Source organism: Molothrus ater, chromosome Z (assembly GCF_012460135.2).
Source record: "Molothrus ater isolate BHLD 08-10-18 breed brown headed cowbird chromosome Z, BPBGC_Mater_1.1, whole genome shotgun sequence".
Classification (NCBI taxonomy): Eukaryota; Metazoa; Chordata; class Aves; order Passeriformes; family Icteridae; genus Molothrus; species Molothrus ater.
Window position 1 is genome coordinate 29,231,784 of NC_050511.2, and position 21,993 is coordinate 29,253,776.

General features: G+C 37.7%; 1 protein-coding gene and 1 long non-coding RNA gene across 9 annotated transcripts in view; one reads left to right on the top strand and one right to left on the bottom strand.

Annotated features, from left to right (window-relative positions):
* Window positions 1-13,413, top strand: part of LOC118699144 (uncharacterized) — a 62,155-nt gene extending 48,742 nt beyond the window's left edge. For both annotated transcript variants that reach the window (XR_008508946.1, XR_004982035.2), the window contains exons 2-3: window positions 5,496-5,592; window positions 11,633-13,413. This is a non-coding gene — a long non-coding RNA (uncharacterized LOC118699144). The remainder of the gene's footprint in view (window positions 1-5,495; window positions 5,593-11,632) is intronic.
* The window catches only part of PTPRD (protein tyrosine phosphatase receptor type D), a 1,172,279-nt gene that overhangs the window by 411,622 nt on the left and 738,664 nt on the right, over window positions 1-21,993 (bottom strand). The window lies entirely within an intron of this gene.

Sequence of the window (21,993 nt, forward strand, 5' to 3'; positions counted from 1 at the left end):
TTTAGACCTTAAAACACTGTTGTATTCTAATTAGTGGTTCCCTGGCAGCAGTCAATATCCAAAATCCATTAAAACTGTTGAAACAATACATCTGCAATGTATTGTAGTAGTGTGCTCCTCTTCCAGTGCAGGTAGTGTATTGTAGGCACTTACTGTCTCAGTTTTGCTGTTTCCCTCATTTTATGATATTAAGCTGATTTTCTAAGATTCTCTCTCCTGAATATGATAAAATCCCCATGCATGGAGATATAGAATTGGATTTTTCAAATGCAAATGATTGTAGTTATCATCTCCTCTACATTTTTAACCCCTCCATTGCATAAGCCATAATTCTTTGTAGTACAGCCCTGGCATGTTTTAGAAGAAGACTGATGAGTCTGCACTGCTTACAGAAATGACATAGTTCTATCCAAAGTGATACAGCATCAGACAAACACATTGGTAAGAAATGAAAGAGAGGAAGCTCGCTTTCATTTAGCCTGCTTTCCTACACTTATTAGTTAAAGGTCTTGTATTTTCCAAAAGCACTTACGACTTTTTTGGTGCTGTTTGAGAGCATATTGGTCTGTACCACAGATTGCAGCATAGGAGTAACAGAGAGATATCACAGAAAACATAAAATGTGTTACCTCAGGTACAAGGAACAATCTTGCCATGACAGCAAAAGTTATATGTAGGCTAAAGAACCATTTCAGGTGACAGAATGTTGTATTAAATTATGCAAGATGGCATAGGCAAATAGTATCAGTCACCTGGTTGGTGGAAGCACATCTAGAACAGAATGCAGCACAGCCCTCATAGAATGGCCAAAAATCAGTGTGAGGAGGTGGCTCACCGCAACTCAGCTGGGTAACAGAGCAGTCGTACTGCTGGCAGAAATTAGCCGTGTTTGCACTTGAAACAAGGTCAGACCAGCAAAAGCTTAAAGATGGCAATCAGTGACCCTGGTATTTGTATATATTTAGCTTTCACAGCACACAAAATTGTTCTGAAAGTGATATTGTCCTCTAAGTCTTTTGGGTCCATCTGAAAACTCTAACCAACAACACCAGTTCAGATACAGTCAACACAAGCAGTTAGAGAAATTAAAAAAAAATAAAAAGAAGAAAGAAAGAAAAGTATTTATGAGGAGAATCACATTAAATATATCCTCAAATCAACAGAAGATTTACTCTTGCTATTATATTCATGTTTTATTGACTTGGTCTTATTAAGTGGAGACATTGAGCTCTCTTATACAAGACATTTCTCTTCAGTGAAGGCTGCCATTTGAAACTTTATTTCATGAAAACTCCTAATTACACCCTTGAGTTCATTTTTGCTCATGACTATATGTAAATGTGTAAAACCAAGTGGATTTCTTAATACTAAATTTACAAAAAAAAATCCAAAAATTTTTAGGGAGGTCTAAAAATTATTTTTAAAGATATGGCAAAAAATGAAACTTATCTTTCCCAGAAAATAAATTCTGCATTATGTTATTATGAAAACAAAACCAAACTTAAGAACCATGGTGTTTTTTTTTTCAATTTTACCATCTCCTAGAATTAAAACACCTCCATTACCATAATTAAAATGTATTAGCAACAAATATTTTAATAACTGCATTCATATTCTTTGACTAAAAAGTAAAAGTCTACATTTTATGCCTAAATCACCTTGGAAGCTGTTATATAATTTCACTCAGAGATAAGCTTCTGCTTGCACATATTATTATGCTAAAAGGACTTTAAAATTTTGGGCTATATTTTCAGTGCTTTATTTTTGCTCTTACTATTTCTATCCTTCTTCCGACTGTAAGGGCTTATCTGTAAGAATCTTGGCTTAGAAGTAAAGTACAATCTTAGTAATAAATCAGGGAAAGTAAAATAGGAGAAGAAGACCTGTGAAATTACAACCTCTATTTTTTTCTATGTGACACATTGGAAAGGAACCTACTGAATGTATCTGGTGAACTGGTACTTAAGGTTTTCATTCTTCTCAATGATCATCAACCTGTAAATGGACCATTTCTTTTTATACGTTTGAGGTCTTAAGAAATGTGTTGTCATGTTGATGAATATAGGATCATCCAGTATGTGTACATGTCAAAACAACTCTGCAGAAACATAAAAACTTGTACTGAACGGGAGGTGTGCCCAGAGGAGCACTTTACTTTGTATCTCTGAATAGAATTTGCTCCTGGGATTCATGTATTTTACATTAATAGGTAGTTTCAGGAATGATACATTAAGTAAGTCTATTCATTTTTTAGCATGTATTCCTTTCTCTTTCAGTTGAAATAAAAGAATGTTTAGGTTAGAATATTCAGCTTTTCTATATGTCAGAGAAAACTGGGCAGGGATACTGTGAGAACATAGAAAGCACTTCAAATTAAATTAAATAACACATATTTCTTCATCCTTGAAATCCTTAAATGCTGTCTCATAAAAACAGAAGAGGTCTGACTTTTAGCCCTTACTTTTTTAAACATTTTGCACTATATGCCTGTATATCATCATATGTTCTACACACCCAGAGGCAACATTTTTGAAGTTAGTGGATGAGTTTTAGTTTTATTTCATAATTGCTAAAAAATGTGGGCACAAAAACTGAGAATTACTTGTATTTTCCAAAGTTTTAAATCAAAAAGTGAAAGGGATCCATGAGATATCCCTCTGCTTTCTCTGCCAATCCAGCTTTCATCCTTTCCCTTCAAGGCATCACAGGGTCCATTCCCTTCAAGAACTAGCTCAAAACCCTTGCAAGGGTATGAGGTGACACTGCTGCTGTGCCTAAGGGTAACTAGTATAAACTGTGTGTCTTTGGATCTACAGACCAGGAAACTTAGGTGTGTTTTATATTAGCTAGTGGAAATGTCACCTCTCTTTGAAGAACAATTGCATCAAATTAGCAACCTAAAATTAGAAAACTTCCTTCCAGTTTTGCTAGAGTAGATAAACTTTTTTTTCCCCTTCATAGTGTAGCCTATAATCTATCGGCATTTACAATTTTAGCAGATTAGTGCAGCATTAAAAAAATCTATTTTAAATTCCAGGGAGGGGAACACATAGCTATGGAAATTGGCAGCTTGCTCTACTTATATTAGCTCACAGTTCCACTGCAGTAGATACAATGGATGACTTTTGCAGCCCACTTTTTTTGTTCACTTTGTGCTGGTTCCACAACCTTTCTTTCAAACAGTCAGCCCTGCACAGTAACATGGGGAATGTTATTTCTGGACAAGTTATGCATGAATACCTTGTCTAGTAGTGGATGCTTCCACACTGTGCTGATGAACCAGGGACAAATTTTTGATTTGTGGCTAAACCATGCCTGGCAGAACAGCAGTTGCCTCTGCTCCTGTCACATGACAGAGATGACAACATAGTTCATGAGATGGGATTGTGACTGAGAAGAATAGCAGTACATGATCTTCAAAATCCTCTAAGAGAAGCTGTGTAGCATACCTTTTTAAAAAGTTCCATGCTGTAAGATATTCTTCACCTGCCATCCTAAGTGATCTGTGGCTCACAAAAACAATTTATTCAGCTGGGTTCCTCTGCCTAAACATTTCATCCACCACCACTCCCCTGGCTGCCTCCTTCCACTTCCTTACCACAAGTCCTAAAGGGGTTAAGGAATAATGAGAAGTAGGTGAATTGCTTCTGGTCACTGCTTATGCTAGGGTCATTTCAGCTCATCTCTTGTCATACTGGACTTACTGATCATGCATTATAGAGCAGAAGGGCACAACTAAATCCTTTTCCAGTTCCCAGGAAATTTAAATTTGGCTGTCAGATACCACCATTACAGAAATTCATCTATTCCCTTGATTCTCTTGAGTGTGTCTAAAAAAATGGCAGCATTTCTCTGTGCAACTAGCTGCCAAACTGCACTCTTTTGTTATAAGGAGCAAATAATTAGGAAACATCAGTGCACATGTACACGCTTTAGGGATCCTTTAGTACACATGGAGAATAATCTTCCTGTTTGGACAGAACAGGTATTGATGAGGAAGAGAAAGTCTGGAGTCTATGTGCTTCCTGCTAAGAGAAAAGAACTACGGGAGTCCCTGATGAAAAGAGTTGAGCAATGCTGATATGCTGTACCACAAATAGCATTTCTGCAGGGAGTTAAAAAAGATGAAGCAAACATTAATTAATTAAAACAAATACCAGATGATAAATGTAGGTTTTACTGGTTGAGACTAAGACCACAATGATCTTGTATGTAAGGACAGGATTCAGCCATCTCCTTTTGATAGCTGTGCTGGTTTTGGCTGGGGTAGAGTAAATTTTCTTCACAGTGGCTGGTATTTGGCTCAGTTTTGATTTTCACTGAACAGAGGGTTGATAGTAAAGAGCTGGTGTTGTTATTGCTGGGCAGGGCTTGGACAGAGCCAAGGCCTTCTCTACTTTTCATACTCCACACTGGTGAGGAGACTGGGGGTGCCTGGGAGTTTGGAAGGAGACAGCCAGGACAGGTGACCCAAACTGACCCAAGGGATATTACAGACCACGTGGCATCATGCTCAGTAGATAAAGTGGGGAGAAGAAGGAGAGAGGGGGACATATGCAGTGATGGCATTTGTCTTGTCAAGTTACTGTCATGCAGGATGGGGCGCTGCTCTTCTGCAGCTGGCTGAACACCCACCTGCCCATGGGAAGCACTGAATTCATTCATTGTTTTGCTTGTTTGTGTGCATGGTTTTTGCTTTTCCCATTAAACTGTTTTTATTTCAGCCCACGGATTTTCTAGCTTTTATTACTCCTCTGATTCTCTCTCTGATCCCACTGGTGGGGAAGTCAGTGATCAGTTGCATGGGGCTTGTGTCTGACTGGGTTTTAACCATGACAGTAGTGCACAATCAAAACATTCTAGAGTTTCCCAGCTTTAAAAGTTTACTATACCATGAAATATTAATGATACAGATAGAAAAATAATTAAAATTTCTTCTTTTATGCCTATTAATGACATAAAAAATAAAACTAAACTATTGTCTTGACAATACTTTGAAATTGTCAAAATCACAACTGATACGTGTCAGATGAATGGACAAATACTCTATTCTTTTTTCTGATTTTCACCATATTTTTTCTCATTTCTCCTCACTACATTTTATAAAATATATTATAAAATATTTACTCTAAAATTCTGTTCTAATACAGTAAAAATATTTTATCTATTTTAATATAAGAATTATATGTCTTACTATCTTGACATAAGAATAGTTTGCATTTTCTTGAGCCTAAGCTTGCAAACATTCACTTGCATTTTTAACTACTGCTGTTAAAAGACAACTATGAATCACTGCATCATCATGCTTTTAGGTTGTGAATGATGCAAGAAAATTGAAAATTTAAGGTATGTCGTGTCCCATGTACTTTGCATCAATCTCCACAACCTCACTTTTAAATATTTATATTGTAGAGTAAGGAATACAAATTATTTGCATCCCAAACATAAAGAGCAGAAGAGTACCTCAGTAATTTTTATATTTAATATTTCTCTAGTTGGTCAATTTGCTATAACAATGATCCTGGACAGCATGGAAATACAGCTCTGCAGGGAAAGAAAGAAGCCAGATGAGGTCAGGAAAGCTATTTTCTGGTGAGTCTCATCTTTATTTCATCTTTTATCCATCCCCTTTAGTAAAGCTGATGCATCATGTTCCAGTCCTTTTCTAAAATGGCATTAAAAAGCTTTTATACAAGTTTGAAACTGTAAGCATTTATTTTATATAACTGATATGTTACTAAAAAAAAGTTCTGTTCAGTTTTGCTCATTACTCTTTTTATGCCATGGAAAAAACACAAATGCATATGGATTTCATACCACAGTAATTGTGCTCAGAACTTGTGCACTTTAAAGTCTGTGACATGAAATCAAACTTTTGTGCTCCGACTTCCTGATTAAATGTGATTCTATTTGCAGCATTAGCCATATCACAATATCTAAATCATTAATAATGATTGTATAATTAATGGCAACAGATTTTTCTTTTGCATTGATTATAAAGCTATGTAGGTAATTATAAGGTTACCAGATACACTCAGGAACAAAGGGGAAAAAACTCAGAAGGTTAAATAAGATTATAAAATGCAAGCTTGTGAAATTCTTGCCTTGCTCTGGAGATTTCTGTTTGCTTTCTTTAATGTCCTCCTGAATGAGACCAAGCAGCATGCCTGAAGCAAGCTGAAACTGCTGAAGTATGGTACATCTTCAGGAGAAAAGGACCTGATCCCATATTCTTACATTTTTCAGTGTCAGATTGGTCAAGACAGTCTTCCAGGTTAGACTATATCCATGACATACAATTTTATGGTAACAAAAATCAATGCCATAGAGAAAAATACTTCCAATATAAGTTTGTCTGATTACTATCCCTAAAAAAAGATGGTCTCTTCAGCTTTAGAGGAGCTGCCTGTAGTGGAATTTCTTTCTTTGATTTATACCCTTCCTTCTCTCCATGTTGTATCTGTCTGCAAAAGCCAGAGAATGTTGTAGGTATCTTCCTTCATCTTTGTACATTGTCCAAGATTAGGAATCTTAACAGGTTTAGCCTGCAACTATGTAAGAAGCCTCACTGCTGGATTGTTTTGCCAGATCTTTAGTAAACATAGGCAAACTTTTGACTATTTGGAGTTAAGTATTCCCTGTGTTTGATAAAAAATTTTGCAAAGAAAATTTTAAGATAAACATGTTTCTAATTTGTTTTAAAAAAGAAAAAAACCCACCCCAACCCACTACTGCTCACTTATATCTTCCTGTTTTTCAGTGAAAAAGTGAAACATTTTCAAGGGAATCAAGATCTTGATGAACCATCTCTTTGACTATAATTAAGCAAGTTGGATAAATTAAAAGCATCTGAAAGATCAATCTTCACCTATCATCAGAACCAACTTAAAAACTCGGCAATCAAATCCTCCACTTACAGTCTATACTTGTAGGGGTTGCACTGGTCCAGGGTATCAGTATGAAGGGCAGAAAAGAGGCCTCATTAAAGAATTCAATGTCTCTTATCTGTTATCCAGGCTTCATGAGTGACAAAGCTGAGAAATGGAAGATAGATCTGAGAGGGGTAAGACAGTGGTGGGAAAAAAGTGAAATTAGAACTGAAAGCTGGTGGGAAAGAAGGGCGATGGTGTCATGAGTGATTCTGGCACAGAGATCTGGACATAAGATATACATAGAGGAGAAAAATGAAATAAGAAGCAGGAACCAGGCAGCTAAGTAAAGGACATATTGAAAAAAAAATGAGAAAGAGAGCACTGATGAACAGAAATGTCTATTATTACTTTCTTCCAAGCTCTCACACAGTTGGGATTTACTCAAGATTCATCACTCTTGGCCTTCTTTTTAAAAAGGAAATTACCCTGAAACCGCTGTCTTGCTCATCTGAGGATTTCGCTGTACTTGTGCAATCTTAAATAGGCAGCCATAATAGGTGCTGTCCAATAAAAAATGAAGGGATGTCACCAACATCACATAATCATCAGTAAACAGTAGCTGAGAAAGATCTGTGATGCAGATCTCCATATTCTAGCCTTGCCAGTGTGATGTCACTTATGCTCTTTTAAATTTTTAAAAAGTATTAATACCCCTCCAGTGCCCATGCTGTGTTTACCTTAAAAGTGCATTAGAAAAAGTAGAACAGAATTCTGAATTAATGAACAGTTTTCAGAATTAATGTTTCAACCTCAATTTATCCTTTTTTTTTTATGTATTGTTTTGTAATAAGACAGAGTCCTAAAGTGTTCAAAGAGTAACAGAAAACACAGAGAAAGGAGGGATAACAGGTAGGAGATAGCAAAAAAAAGAAAGAAAAATGAAACCAAACATTTCAAAATAAAAAATTACATACGAGTCTTTGCAATTCCTAGAGTTACTTAGTGCAAATACTGAATCTAGAAAAAAAAATATGATACTGTGTAATCACGAGTGAGCCCTACAGGAAAAAAACAAAGCTAATTAGAATGTATTCAGGACTGACTGAGAAACAAATGCTTTATATGATTGTGTTTTCCCAAAAGTGTTAATCATATTTATTTTATACTGTCTCCTTTGACTGCTTAAATGTGGAGTTCATTCTCCCATGGGAAGTTATACTTTTAATGTCAAACATAATTATGTATAAAGAAAAGAAGTCAAGTCTATTCAGAGAACTAGGGCAGGCAGACTGCTACTTCTCTAAAAGAAAAATATGGATACTTTGCTTAGCTGTGGAATACTATCTCTATGCGTGTGTTTAACGACATATTTTCTATGTCTTTAGTTATTGGGCCATTTTTAGTCACCAGAAGACAAGCAGCAGTTATGTGCATAAATGGTCATTCAGTTTCATGAATGAAATCTACCTAAATAATAATCCATGCTATAGCAAGATTTGCTTCAAATAGTATTTGGGGAAAAATATCATCCTGACATAGTTAAAAATAATGTATTTAAAATATAAATGCTCTATAAAGCAATTATTAATCACAATCTAAGCCCTGTTGTCTTTAAGGCTAAAACCTGGTATTTTTCTACCAGCATCTCAATGTCATGAAAATACCTAATACAAGCTTTTTATCATTAGTACAGAACTTGGTGGAGTTCTTTTAATGTACATGGTTATTTACTCAAAAAGTGAGCAAAGGAAAATTGAAATGAATTATGATTTAATAGAAGTCAGGTTTAAGAAGTAAGCCTTGTTGCATATGCATCCAAAAGACCAGTTTGAGAGACTAGCTTCAGATAAATAATACAACACTTGTAGAGACTTTCATGAAAGATTTACTTTAAGGAAACCACCAAGGAAATTAAATACTTTAAACTATGTTTAAGTACCATGAAGAATCTGACACATTTTAAAAAAGGAAAAAAAAACCAAAAAACAACAACAACAAAAAAAACCAAACCCAAACCAAAGCCACCACCAACAACGAAAAAAACCCGCAGCCCAAATTTTTGAAAACACGTGTCAGACTGTCTGTAACTAATGTCCAGTTAATGGGCTAGGGAGTGCCTTTATCACGAAACTCCTTTTCTTGTTAATTTAAGCCACATTCTTTCTGATGTTTACACAGAGTTTTGGGGTATGTAATATTTATATATGGACTCAATTCCCACATGCTCAGCAGTTTTCTGCAGCAGTTGAAGCATTGTCAAGCTTTTACCTCTGCAAATGTTGGCTTTACTTTGTTTTGAGGGCATGGTACTGTGAAATCCAAGTTTTCTGGGGCATTAAATTGATGTGCTATTTCATAATGCTCATCCCTCTAATACATAATTTTGTTGTCCAAATCAAATAGTGGAAATGGCCATGCTACTATAAAGTAGTAAGTTGAAACTATGCTAGACGATGGTACTTGTGACAGGCTCCATTGCTAGAGAAAGAAAATATAATTTCAAGGGCCTGACTGAACTGACAGAAGATTGAACAGACCCATATTTAACAATCCCTTAAGATGCCAGTTAAAAGTACAGAGAAAGTTCAAGGCTAAGAGGTTTGCCTTTAGGACAGCTAACAAAGAGGAGAAGAAAATGTTCAACTGGAATGTAGCAGTTAATTCTTCAGAGACTTGAATATTCTCTACTCTAGATTTCAGTTTAGACCACTCACCTTAATTGAGATGGTAAGAGATCCATAAAAAAATATCTTGAAAACTGAAGACTTCAGCATACTCTGTCTCCTTTCAACAATATTTGAAAGACAGACTCATTATTTCAAAGCAGAAACATAATTCACTGCACCAACAAAGTACAAAATACAATTTAATAGAAGTTCTAAATGCAATTTAGGAGGAGGGGAAATAATTTTAACTGAACCATACTTTAAAATTTATGTTAGTCCATGCAACTAAATTATAGAATAAAACAGAACACAAAATCTTAGAGCTGGATATTCCTGTACCACAGGTCTGTGTTTTCTTGAATATCATTGTAGCCACAGCTCTGCATTAACTTTGTCTCACCTTCCTCCTCCTTTTAAGAACTGTATTTCCACTTTGTATATTTCAGTTCAATTTATAAGTGTAGTAACAAGTGATTCCTGGAAAATGTAAAATCAGCCAAATAACTCTCACAGAGGAATTAGGTAGTTTTTAATAGTTTATTTTCTTGATTGACCTCTATTGTTACAGAGACTGAGAATCTTTAATTTTAATATATTTATTCTGCCTATTTAATATTGTGGAATTTCTGCTGTTTTTCAATCTCCTCCTTTAGAAAGCCAACACATAGATAACTGAATTAAATTCCCAGTTCTGCTGCTTAGCAGAGTCATAGCTCTAACTGCTGAACAACTGATTCCTATTCAACATTAGATGTGATTCTGGGTTCAGGACCTTACCCATATTTCTGATTAGCCAGACAACCAATATTAATGCACTGAGTATGGAGAATAAAGAAGTAGTAAAAATACAACAGTGAGCAACTTTCCAATGCCCACTACCTAACTTCACAGTTCAGTAAAGGCAAACTCATAGCACAAAACCTGGTTTTGGAGGTATGCCCAGCCTTGGCTATTGTGTGTCATCCATGCCACCTGTATGCCATTGATAAAGATGCTCAATTCTCAAGTTCTCAAGACACTGCCTCACACAGCGGGACTGCCCATAGCACATATGTGCTTATTTGTTGCATGCCCTCTATCTTGCCAAGATATCTGGGTTCTGCACCAAAGGGAAGCAGCTTCTCTTTCATGTTTTATAAGATACTGTGGAATACTGCAGGAATTGAATCACTCTTGTTATCTGGTAAAAGTGGTCTCCCAGAGAGCATGGTTCTAGAATTTGTCAGGTAGCATTGCTGTGTAAAGCCAGCAGCACAACCACATTGCTGGGAATGGCTGGCAATCTCAACAACCCCTTTATGGCCTGGCTCATGAATTTGAGCAGGGAGCATGACACTCTGGCTCATGAATCCTCGACTAGTGCCAGGTGTCCTTCAGCAACTGGCACAGCTGCTGCAGAGAAGTGATTGACTGTGCTGCTGGTTGCTGACAGTCCTTGCCACAGGAACTGTATTTCTCCTTACCAGGTTGCCATTATCCTATTGAATACTCTGCATTACCTAAAAAGGAGAAAACCAGACTTACCTGCATAGTAGACAGATCATCTCCCTAAATCTCTGCATTTACTTCTTCAAGGACTACAGGTTTTGTGTGGGAAGAAATAATAAGCAGGCAGTGGGATAAAGAAAAAGACTGAGGGCAAGCAAAAAGGCAGTTATAGTGAGCTCTGGGCACCAGTGCTCAGATACTCTTTGCATTTGTGTCAGGCAGCAGAGATGAGTCTAAAACAACATTGCTTATTGTGTTGCATCAGAACAAGAACCTAGCATCTCACAAATTCACAAATTATTTTATTGAGTTATTTAATTTTGCTGTCTTTCTCCACATTTTTAAAGATAGTTGTTAAAGATAATCCACATTTTGTTTGAGTATTGTTCCCTGATTCTTTCATCTGGGGTTTAGATACAAGGGAAGGTAACCTACTACCTCCGTAGTTTTATTGTCTGTTTTTAATGTCATAGTAAATTACTATTCGTACTTGTTGCTTATTGATGTAGTGCATAGGAACTGTAGTAAAAGAAAAAGCAATTTTACTTTGTTAATCTGTTGACTAAAAATTGCCTTCCTGATTATTGTTGCATTGTTCTTTTATAGAACTACTGCATCTGTGCCTGTACATACTTCCTTAAGCCTGTGTTGTCCAGGAAGAAAAATGGGCTGAAAGAGAAAATGTTCTGAAAAGTGAGCAAGGATGTGATGAAGAAGAAATTGCTTCAGCAGGAGAAATGTACTGGAAAGCAAGCAATGGTCTTTCTTTTCAGACAGCTTTGCTGACAGGCAAAGGGAAAGGAAAAAAATTTGCTGGTTTTAGAAGAGGACAGTCACCACTGACATCATGTCCACTCTATAACATTCTCTCCAGGTCTTTTGATTAAGAAATAAATGGAGAAGGAAAGAAACAAGAAAATTCATCAACATTGTGACCTTCTGCCAAAGATATAGGCCAGGCATAATCCCTTATGTGGTGGTGTATCCTCTACCCCCTCCTCTGTCTTGCTCTAGGATCTCAAAAGCTCCTGATAAGCCTTGAACAAACCATCTGAGCAAAGACACACCCCTTTATAATACCAACTGGGTAGTGAAGAATCCTTGATCACAGCAAGAGCTCTTGCATGGTAAAATTGCAAATAATTCTGACTTTAAAAAAATTTCAGTTGCCTAACCAAGGTCAGGAGAAAAAAATAAACAGGTATCTTTTTCACCCTTGGCAAATAACTTACCTGAATTGTAGCTCAATACCATAGCTATTAGACTTTTTGGAAAAAAAAAATCCAGTAGTTACCAACTTGGTTTATGACCAGGATGGAATCTTAGTGTTGACTAAAGCCAAGCATCTCATAACAGGGATCCCTAAGCGAGATCCTTTGATCTCTACTGGACTTCAGCAGGCTGTGGCAGCACATCCCTCTGAGTGGGATGCCCTTTGGAGCTGACTAATGCTCAAGTTTTGGGTTCACTTAGAGCTTAAGTTTTTAATACCCAAAAGACCTTCTTTCACTGATGATGAGTCCTAGATGGCTACCCACTCTCATGCACATACATAGTCCTTGAGGTACAAGCCATGCCTGTTGAGAAAGATGATGGGATTTTATGTGAGTATTTCACTGACTCTGAGTGGAATTTTTGATGGGTATCTTTACATACATAGATAGAAATCTATACATCTTTTTGCCTCTTGTGTGTACTTGTGAATGAATTATGGTATTAATGTTGCTATTGGAAGTCTATAATAAAGTCAGTGTAATAATTGCAGCAAACCCTAGCTGAGCCTGAGCTTCAGTGGAGTGAAGTGGTCTGGAAATGGGCAGCGCAGTGCAACAAGGACAATCTAGCTTTTCAATCGTCCTTTTGATTGATGGAGGTTTGTCCGTCATAGTTTTTTTTTATTTTCCCAGGCTTAGTGTTGGGAAAAGCTAGCTGTGGAAGCATCCATCATCATGGTTTTGTCCCAGGAAGCTGTGTAGTGCTGAGCACAGGAGTGACCACCATCCTGTCACCATGTCCTGAGGTCCATGTGATGTCACACATGGGAAGTGCCTCCCAGTTTGTCTCTGTCTTGGTGGCCATGTGGAACTAGGTCAAGATGGTGAACAACTTTAGTGTTTAAAGCACCTTCTATTTTTGCACATTTTTGTTACTAATATCACCACTGTTACTGTGTGTTTCTTGTTCCATTGCTTCTTGCTTTCAGTGAATTGTTGTTTCAATCCATAGTCTCTTTCTTTGTTGCACTCTTACTGGAGGGGTTTGGGGGAATGGGATTGACTTCTTGGAGGTGTAATTTCCTGTTAGTATTAAACCACCACAACTCTGTAGTAAGCAATTGAGTGAACCTTGTGATCAAACTCTATTAAAGTTGCACTTTCACAATTTAATATTAAAACCTGCTTTGTGCCATTATTGATAGTGATTTTTTAAAGTGGCCTAACCATGCTTTACAAGCTTCTTCCATGAAAGTAGCAAAAAGATCATTCAATATATATATAAACTACAGAAATGTAGATGTTAACAAGTATTTCTGAAATCCTATGTGACCTGGCTCTTGAGAGCTGCGTTGTCTATGTCCACCATTTCATTGCTGCTGTTGAACAAGAAGCACTAATGACCCCAAGGAATACCCAAATTCTTTCTGAATGTGTAAGGTGTCACTGATGAAGCTAAAAATCTAATACAAATCTTGGAAATGGGATTTCCTTATAGAACAGTTTTATTATCCTTTTACCTTCTTTTAAATGACCTGCAGGGTTCCAATGCATTTCAAAATGTCACACTGGTCCATTCTCTGGTCCATCTGGAAAACTATGGCCTGATCACTATTGCTGAGACTTGGTGGAATGAACCACATTATTAGAGCACTTCAATCAATGACTAAAACTGTTCGGGACAGACAGCTGGAAGAGGCTGGCCACTCTGTCCATGATAGACAGAGATGGGAAGGGGTAGGGGGGTTGCCCTCTATGATTGAAAAGATGATTGGATGATTGGATGATTTCCATTTCTGTATGGAAAAAAAATCCATTGCCACTGAAAAACAGCCTAGCGGAGATCTGGTGTGTATGGGTGAAAATTAGAGGCCAAACTAACAAAGGCAGTCATAGAGCAGATGTTTGCTGACAGATACCAATCTGTCAGTCTTACCCCAGGCCTAGTAAAGTCATGGAACAGGTCCTCCTGGCATCTACCTCAAGGCATATGAAAGACATGAAAATGGCTTCCCCAAAGGCAAATGGTGCCTGATTAATTAATGACCCTCTACAGTGGAATGTCTGCTCTGGAAAAGGACGAGAAAAAGACCTGATGGAATTTGCTTTGACTTCCATAAGGCCTTTGATATGGTCCATTCTCGCTGCTAAATTAGAAATATACAGGTTTACTGAAGATGGGTGCACTCTTGGATAAGAAAGGGACTACCTGAATGCTTGCGTATGAAGACCTGCAGTTAACAGCTCAATGTTCCAATGGAGATCAGTAACAAGTGAAATTTGTCAGGAGTCTCTGCCGGGGCTGGCAGTGTCCAACATCTTTATTAATGACAGGCACAGTGTAATGTAGTGCATCCTCAGAAAGTTTGCAGACAGCACAGTATTGGGTCCAGCTAAAATGAAGTTAAATCTCCCCACAGCAGCCCTCAAAGCACTGTGAATTGTAATGGTATCTACAAAAGTGTTGATAACACACCAGTGTTTTGGCTCTTGCTGAGCAGTGTTGCACAGCATCAGCAATATCTCTCCAACATTCTCCCATTCCTACCTGCCAGTAGGCTGGATCCTTGGAGGTGACATAGCCTGTACAGTGGTGACCAAAGATATTCCATACTATATCATGTCTGCTCAGCAATAAAAGATAAAAAAGAGGTGGTAGGGGTGGTGTATGTGGGCGCATGTGTGAGGTTACCTACACCTATAGTGTGAGGGGGTTGATTTGCTATTTACATTGTTTGCTTCCAGAACAACCAATAAGTGTGAAGTCCTGCTTCTCAGGAAGTTATTGGTCATTGCTTATGAGAAGTAGAAAATAAAATCTTTTGTTTTCTTTGGTTCTTCGTGCATGACCTTTACTTTTCCTTTTTTCAAATTTCCTTTATCTTAACCCAAAAGGGCTTTTCCCATCTTATTTTCTCTAGCCCTTTCTGTCTAAGAAAGAAGAAGTAGAGGGATTTAGTAGGCATGTAGCCCAGGCCATGCCATCACAGGCAGCAAGCTGAACAGTGCAGTGATATGCTAGAAGGAAGGGATGCCATCCAGGGGGATTTTTACAGGCTGAATAAATGCACCAATATATATTTCATGACTTTCAACAAAGTTAAGTTCAAGGTCCTGCACCTGGGCCAGGGCAATCAATAATAGCATTAAAGAATGGGAGATGAGCAGCTTTGAGAAGATAAAATTGGGATATTGGGATATTAGCAGATAAAAACCCCTTTAAAGGTCTAGTTTGAAAGTCTCTTCCAACCCAAGGAAGGTCTCTTCTAACCCAAACAATCTTATTGTTTGAATCTTTATTATAGATTTTATATTTTTACCATCTAGATTGCTATTGGACATATTGTCTCTATCTGCATACTGTGCTTTAACACCTGTATGAACAGAACAACTTTTTGTGAAGCAGCAGAATCTGCTGATGATTCCACACTCGTAGTTTGATTCCACTGCTTATAGAAAACAAGTAGTTAAGGACATCAAGAACTGAAATGGACCCAGAACCGTACTACATTAAATCCAAATCACTTGGTTAAAATTGTTCTTGTTTTCATAATACAGCACTGCTAGTGAGAGAATATGTATTGATGTTGTCTCATAAACTTTCCCATTGCCATTCAATGGCAATGGCAATTACATAACTTGCAATAGGAAAGAACATTATATCTTTTTTTTTAACAATTATTTATCATCTATGGGGGTATTTTTTTGGGGTTTTGTTTTTTGGTCTTTTTTCCCTTTTAAATGTGGCTTAGATTTACCCTGCAAAATTGTCTTTTTCTTCTATCAGCATCACACTGCACCAAAGTATTTTTAAAAGTAAAGAGTTAAAAATACAGTTGTTACTCTAAAGCAGATTTCTAAGCAACTGTATTCAACAAGTACTACAATTTTGTGCTCATTTTTTTCAGCTAGTTCTCTAATTACTTCTTCTATGCTATGATGAATAAGTTCTATAAGCAATGTATGAGTCTTATGTCCAGAAGACTCCATTTGCAAAACAATACTTTGTAAAGGAAAAAGAAGATTTTTTAGAAAGGTATCTTGGAGGGTAAATTGTATAAACCAGAATGAAAATATTTATGCCTAAGAAATCAGTACTGGGTTAAAATTCAAGTTAACAGCTCATGTATTTGACAAGGAATACAAAAATGGTACATCTTTCATCATGCAAAAGAAAGGGTACTCTGGTAAATAGGTTTACTGAAGAAACAATGCCAATGCAAAAATATGAAATGTGCATGTGTGAGCATGAAGTGTGTCTGTGTTTAATTGCTTATGTAAGTTTGTGTTTAAGCACTGAAGAATTCCTTTTGCTCTGAAGTTCTGTTCTACAGCAGACCAAAAAGAAAGACCAAAATATTCTAATTTCTAATGTCATGTGCACTTTCTGCCAGCTGCTATACTCATTATTACATACAGGCCACAACATTATATGCTAGACTAGTTTGCTATCTCATTACTAATTCCTTTATGCATCCTTTAGAGCAGCAATTAAAAGGTGGGCCTTCAGCATGCAAGAGCCAACTATTTGAACCATAATCACAACATATTTTATCCTCTGTGCTGGAGGCTGTGCAGTGATTTGGAAGTTAAGTCCTTGTGCAATCTCTTAAGATTGCCTCAGAGGCAGGGGAGACTAATTTGCAAGTATCTTCCTGCAAATATTTTTGGACACGCGAAAAGAAAGAGCGGGGTAATCTTCAATTTCTAATTCAATTGCTAATTATTTGTTATATTTGTTATCTGGGGAAAAAAGAAAGAAAGAGAGAAAATCATCTGTCTTACCCTTTTTGTAAGTAAGTAATTCTTAATGTAGTAAAGTATACTAATTGATATGTCTGATTTCTTTTATCTGGTTGTCCTTTATTAAATATGAGATTTTTGTTATGTGCAAAGCAGTCTATGAGGGTATCTTGTCAAAGTTGTCAGTTTATTCATAGCAAACCTATAGAAATTTTTAGCAAGAAGCTCTTCTAATCACTAACCTCCCCTCCACCTTCCCTCTAAAGGCATTTCAACAAATGTTTTTGTTCTAGCTAACAAAGTATGCATGAGATGAAGGAATGGTTGTTTAAAACACAGAGAATTTATGAGTTTTCTGAAAAAATTTTGTTTAAGGTATTTAAAATCTCCTGGAAATACCAGGAGAAAAAAGTTACCTCTCTCTATTATTTTTTAGAATGAACATTTTATAAAAATGAGAAAAACCTCTCATCTATGCCATACCCATTTGCATCCATTTTTACAATATTTATTTACCGAAGTATTTAAGACAAATGCTTTAAAAATCAACTCAACTTTATCTACCACCGCTTGTGTTCCTTAAGCTTCAATTTCTCTTTATAAGTAGTTAATTCATGCCCTGGAGAGCGAGAACTTAAATGAGTCAGAAACATATATTTATATAGTCTAAAAAAACCAAATGCATAATTATTCATTCACAAAACACCACCACCACCAACTCCACCAAAAAAAAAAATCTACTATGAAACATGTGAAACATGGACATAGCTGTGCAATTCTTTGGTCATTAGTGAGGAATTCTATAGCTAAATAATGTGTGTTAAGAGAATTAAAATAATTATTCATTAATATTGCATCGCAGAAATTTCTCCATGGTAATTTTATGCATATTAGTATTTTATGCACAATCAGAACTGAAGAGACCTTGCTTCAAATTAAATTCTACTTTGTGGAGTGTAAAATGGAAAATTATTCAGTTTTCTTGAACACCAGAATGAGTCCTAGCTTGGTGTTTCAACAGCAAACAGCAACACATCACATGGTAAAAACATGTAGCAAAAATTTGAACTAGGCCCCAGATCACTAATTGGCTTGACAGATCAAAGCCTCAACAAGAGAGCTCTCGGGAAGATGAAATGATTTAGAGAGTACTATTAGATGGCTGCCAATTCCTGAAGATTCATGAAGAAACAAAAATGATATTGTTGACATTTACAGACCCTGCTTGCCATAAACTGTATTAATACACAAACCTCTGCACCTACCTACAAAAACAGTTGTTGTGTGAGAAGAACTCTACTCTGTTTTTTTACCCTTATCCATAACATGACCTCTCCTTTTCCCACATCAGCTCAGGATGCTAATACATTTTTCTTTATGAAAAACACCAACTCGATTATTATATACTTTGTACTATATAACCAATCATTATCAAGCAATAAAATGAATTCTGACTTCCTTTCAAATCTCTTTACCTCACTGAAAAGGCAGTTTTTTCCCCTAAAATAAATATTTCTTAAATATTTATGTACCTGACCCTTCTTTATAACAGAATGCCAGAGTAGCAGCTGTGGATCTTTAGAATAAACCACCAGCAATAAAGAATTCCAGAATAGAGAACGCAAGGTATTGAAAATGGATTTTAAGAGTTCATCAAATATATCATTTTTTTATCCACAGAGTACATGCAGTTTTGTCTCCTGGTATTTATTCAAAACTGTCTTTTACACTGTTTAGAGTAGCAATGCTCTTGTCTGATCACTTGTATCTCATGTCACAGTACAATTGACATGAGGGCATTCTGGTCCTAGGTCTCAGAGATTTTCACTCAGAGAATGCCTCTAACCAGTAACAATATTGCTGGAGAAGGAGAAGACTCTGAAATGAATCTTTACCAGGTGTTTATACAGATCACTGGTAGGTCAGAAACCTGCTCAGACCTTGCTAGTAAATTCCTACTTCAAGCTCTCCAGATGCCTGCCATTATGCCCGCATGATTCAGAATTGCTGAACACAACTAATGACAGCAATCAACTCTCAGTCAGAAATGCTACTGGTATAAGTGATTGGCATATGTTGAAAAAAAATTGCAAAAGAAAATGAACTATTTCTAAACAATGGCAGCATGACAGGAAATTATATTATTTCATAGCAATATTTTGGTTTTCCAGTTGTTTCCTTGATCTTTATCTGCAAGAAAAAATAGAAAAAAAGACTATGTATGATGTCTAAACCGTAAAATGCTTCTGAAAATGTACCCTTATGGGCCTGATTAACAGCTTGTTCAAGCACTTTTTTTCTATTGTAATTAAATGGCATTTGGGGAGCAAAACACCTCATAACAGTGTGTTAGCATCAGTAATGCTGTATATTTTTATTCCATTCTTGGATCTCCCTAGCTGAGCCTCTGATCTATTTTAATAGTATTTACAAGGAGGGAAATAGAACCATTAACTTCCCCATATTGTCATATTGCAATATGTCTGTAAATATCAAATCCAGGAAGGTAAACAAATGTTCTGGAGATAATTTACGCCCTTGCTTTCTTTCCTCATTGAAAGGGTAATTGGGATTAACATGACTATGGTGGAAGTATTTTCTACAAATCTCAGCTTTAATATAATTGCTGATAGTTAATGAGAGAAATATGGTGTGAGTTTTTTTAAAATTTTTTTATTTGTGCACGTGAGAGGGACCATAAATCTGATTTTTATGTATGCCTCCACATAAGTCATGTTGAAGGATTCCTATGTGGGCTGTACCCGAGCTGGGAGCCCTGTCCCCAGGGAGGCTTCGCCTGGCAGCCCATCAGGGCAGAGAAAGCCTCCTTCATCGGACTGCAGGCACCCCCCTCACACCTGCCGGTGGGGCAGATGTCCCGATGCCCGGGAAATCGGGCTATGGGAGGAGCCTTGGCACACAAACGCAGCTAACTGCGGCACAACGGGCACCCTTTTCTCTGGGTTTCTTGGTGGGACCAGGGCCTCGTCTTTGGGTTAGCTCAGCCCCTCTCCCCGGGGGACCAGGGGCTCGTCTTTGGGTTAGCTCAGCCCCTCTCCCCGGCTCGCCTTCTCCTCTCTGCGGTCCTGCCTCGCTGTCCGCACCCTTCGTGCCCGGCCATTCGGCCTGTGACGATCTGTGCTCCGCTGTTGCCCCTCACGGAGCGGGCTCTGTCTGCCCCCAGCCGCAGCCACCGCGGCGCTCCTCAGGGCCTGCGGCACGACCCGCGGCACCCTGCCCGCAGCAGCAGCCCTGCCCTGACCCTGACAGGCCGCCCACGGCGCTCCACGGGCATGCCCGTGGCCATGGCAGCCTGTGGCTCGGAACAGCAGGGACACGCAGCCTGCTGCTCCTTGGAAATCGCGCCCAGGCGCCATGGGAGCACGCAGACGCGCCGTGTGCTGATGCTGACAGAGCGCCAGGTTCCTGCGGTAGCGCTTCCCCTGCCTTCTGCTTCTCTTTCTCTTTTTCCCTCTGTGATCTCTTGTCTATCGCACTTGGGTAGGAACACTTTCCCTTTATCAATAAACAGTTTTCAGATACGATATTGTTGCATTTGTGCTTCATTTTCATCTGAGAAATCTGTCAGAAAAATCCTCTCTGACCAGCTCTTTTATAGCGGCACGGGGCAGCACTTCATGATGAAGAAAAATGTGCAATATTTAAAGTACAATTAATATGATGACAGATATAAACACAGAACCAAAGGTATTGTTGGATAACCCTTCTGCTGTAAGAGTATTTTGACTATTACTATTTGTGTCACTGTTTAGAGGAGTGGGATAAAGAACAAAATACTAAAGTTCTGTGTTGCACAGAGAATCCTCTTTTCCTTTCCAAAGTTTAGCAGAAAGGAATGAAATCTTTAAGTTTTGGGTTTACTATTTTAGTAATAAAAGTTTTCCTTTTCTCTGCTTTCCTCTTCTCCAGGGAGTTTGCATTTTATCTACGTTTGGAGCAGGAGATTCTGGACCAAAATAGCTATAATGTAGACGGGGACCTAGTTTGACAGGAATTTTGAACACATAAATTAAAGCCTCTGTACTTAAAAAGCATGAGTATGCACAATTTGATATGAAACACCTAAAATCTCTGTATTTAAGGTAGAAATCCACCAAATTATTTAGTTAAAATAAGAACCACTATGTATCCCTTTCAAAGATTTCTGGAATGGAGGTGTTTGAATAAACTCCCTCTAGGAATGAAACCAGTGGAAAAGGGACAGTGGGAAATGAGAAGTGATGAAAACCTCTCCAGGGCACAGTGAGATGTTGTACAGAAATAATAGTCTACAGAAGAAAAGAAGCAGCAGGATTAAAGGACTCAAGGTGATCACTGTTACTCCTTCAGCTTCTTCCAAGATCCCTAAGTACAGCTTCAGCTGAAACTGATAACTCCAAAATGGCCATTTTTATTTTCTCTTTTTATCTAGACAGTAAAAGCTTTTGAAGTCTGGGACACATTCTGTGCAATTTGTTTCTGTGAAACATGCTACAGTCCTGCGGGGTGTATTGGGCATGTGTGAATAGATGCAGGGAAGAAGTTCCAGCTAATTGAGATGGTGCCGGTTGACAGGAAGTTAGCAAATATTATGCCCATCTACATAAAGGACCAGAAGGAGGATGCAGGGAACTGCAGGCTTGTCAGTCTGACCTCATTCAGTGACAGGTAAGATCATGGAACAGATCATCTTTAGTGCCATCAGGCGACACATGCAGGAAAAAAAGAGGATCAGGACCAGCTAGCAGGGATTTCAGATCAGCAGGTCCTGCTTGATCAACATGATCTCCTTTTGAGACAGGGTGACCCACCCTGAGGATGAGGGAAAGGCTGTGGATGTGGTCTGTCAGGAATTTAGTGAAGCCTTTGACACTCTTTCCTACAACATTCTTCTGGAAAAAGATTGGTTGCATATAGTTTGGACTGGTGTAATCTAGTGGGTAAAAATTGACTTGATTACTGGCTTAGAGAGTAGTAGTGAATACAATGGGTAGCTGGTCACCATTAGTG